The sequence below is a fragment of the Pinus tabuliformis genome, chromosome 1_2 (genome assembly GCF_031772625.1).
Source record: "Pinus tabuliformis cultivar Carrire ecotype Pingquan chromosome 1_2, CPIR1, whole genome shotgun sequence".
Classification (NCBI taxonomy): Eukaryota; Viridiplantae; Streptophyta; class Pinopsida; order Pinales; family Pinaceae; genus Pinus; species Pinus tabuliformis.
The window spans coordinates 114,066,871-114,069,008 of NC_142298.1; the positions used below are offsets into that span (position 1 = coordinate 114,066,871).

At 37.5% G+C, this 2,138-nt stretch overlaps 1 pseudogene; it reads right to left on the reverse strand.

The window, feature by feature from the left end:
- Positions 1-676: 676 nt before the first annotated feature.
- On the reverse strand, positions 677-1,403 carry LOC149204774 (uncharacterized; annotated as a pseudogene).
- Positions 1,404-2,138: the final 735 nt, after the last annotated feature.

Genomic DNA, 2,138 nt, shown 5'->3' on the forward strand with positions numbered 1-2,138 from the left:
CATAGACCATCTGCAAACAAGAACAAACTTCAGTCTTCTCTTCATAAGATACCACAGACTTGAAGCTTGAACCATTTCCTTCTTGAGTTCAATATTGAAGCCAAGTTGCTAGTTCAACCACAACTTGGACGTCTCCTTTAGAGATTGTAACCTAGGTTCAGACATTTTATATATTACATATCTTCGGATTATTCACAGAACTTGTTATAGCTTGGATAAGGACAATCTTGCAATCATACCACATAATGGAATACCTTTTCCATAATCTGAACGTTGGTTCAGGCTTTGCTTTATTACAGAGGTATGTACCATCTTAATAACTCCATGCAGGGTCTAGATCATTCTCCATGATGATCTTTATTCCAAGGAGCTTGGATCACAAGACTTTTACAAAGATACCAAGAAATGACTAACAACATTTGAGGCCTCACCTATCTGACTCTCGACCTTTGTCAATGATGAAAAATCAGCAAAACTTCACACCTACAGTTGAAATTCTACAAATCTGTGGGCTAATGGAGTATAGCTTCGAGCACCATCTACAATGGTCGACATAATATACCATGCCTCTCACTGACACAATCTCGCTTGGAACAAAATGAATAAATAATTCAGCGTGTTGAATGTGTGGATTGTGCATGCTCCATTAACTAAATATCATTAACACTATGACAGATCAAGCTTTCAGGTGGCTGGATAATGCCTCTAAATAATGAGACAACAACAATAGACAGATGCAGTCAGCTAGGGTGCAAAACCACCACCAGATATTGCCCTCCAGTTTTAGATCATCATTCAGGATTCTGATAATCAGTTGCATGAGGAGACAAAAGAGTCCACAACCTATTCGCAAGAAGTTGATGTTCATATTTCCATCCATAATCCAGACAGTAATACAATGCCCTAAATTAAAAGCTACAAACTCCATAGTCAATAGAGGTAGTAGAAATTGATGCTCTTGTTCACCATGAGCTTCATCATCTCCTACACCACCTCTGCCATTTCCATCGTCATCACCATCACTACCCTTACCACCTTCTGTTGGCTCACTTTTGCTCTCTCTAATCCTTTCTGCAAGGCAATTCAACATACTTTTGGCCCAAGGACTATACATAGCTTGGTTTCAAACTTTAACTTCCTGCTTCTCTTTCTAAAGGATTGGCTAGAAAGGGGAAATTGTCATCCCAAAAGCAAACAATACAAGATGAATGTGCTAATAATTTTTGAAGGCCTACCCCTAGCCTTGCAATATCGACATTAGGACTCAATCCATGGTTAATATCATCTCAAGTGGATTGGTATAGAAAGGGTTGCAGTGCCATACTAGAGAAACTAGGGTTTGCAAAATGGGTATGGACATTTCTACGCCACCAGTAAATGTTTCCACTGCTATACTGAGCCATTGTTGTCACTAGCTTATCCTCAAGTTGATTTAAACGTTCTATCTCATGGTGTGATATTTAGATTATGGAGAATTTGACCACACCAGACATGTATGTATTCTATTTTGTTGCCATATATATGTACATCTTCCAATGCATGTCTCAAAATTATGTGACAACTCTTCGAATATAGAGTAATATTAGTGCAATGCCCCCTTTTCTTTCCCTTCAGCCTTTTATATCTGTGGTGCTCAAATAAAATCAGAGTAGAGGAGATTGCATAAAACCATGCCCTTAGGATTGCAAATTTTCATGAATTTATATTTACTGTTCCACACAGTTGATGCTACGACTCCCTTCAACTTGACTATGGAGAATTATCATTCTCACCTCCTTACACCTATTCCAAAATAAGTTAAAACAAAAATTCAAAAGCAGTTGTCTATAATGATGGTTCTAGACCCAATGGATATTTATGTAATGCACGCTAGAATTCTCAGATCTGTAGATAACCTAGTTCGAGGGAAAATACACATATTTGTTTGATGCAAGATCATTCCACCAAGACACACTCCACTGCCTATTCTCACTTCTTTGATGCCATGTTGAAAAACCTTTTCTAATCTATAGATAATTACTTGTGATATTATTTACCATTAGATTAGCTTATTCAATTTTCATCAAGTAATTATACATCATAAATTTAACCAATACTATTTGTTGGTGAGGTAAATCCCCTCTGCGGACAGAGGCGAT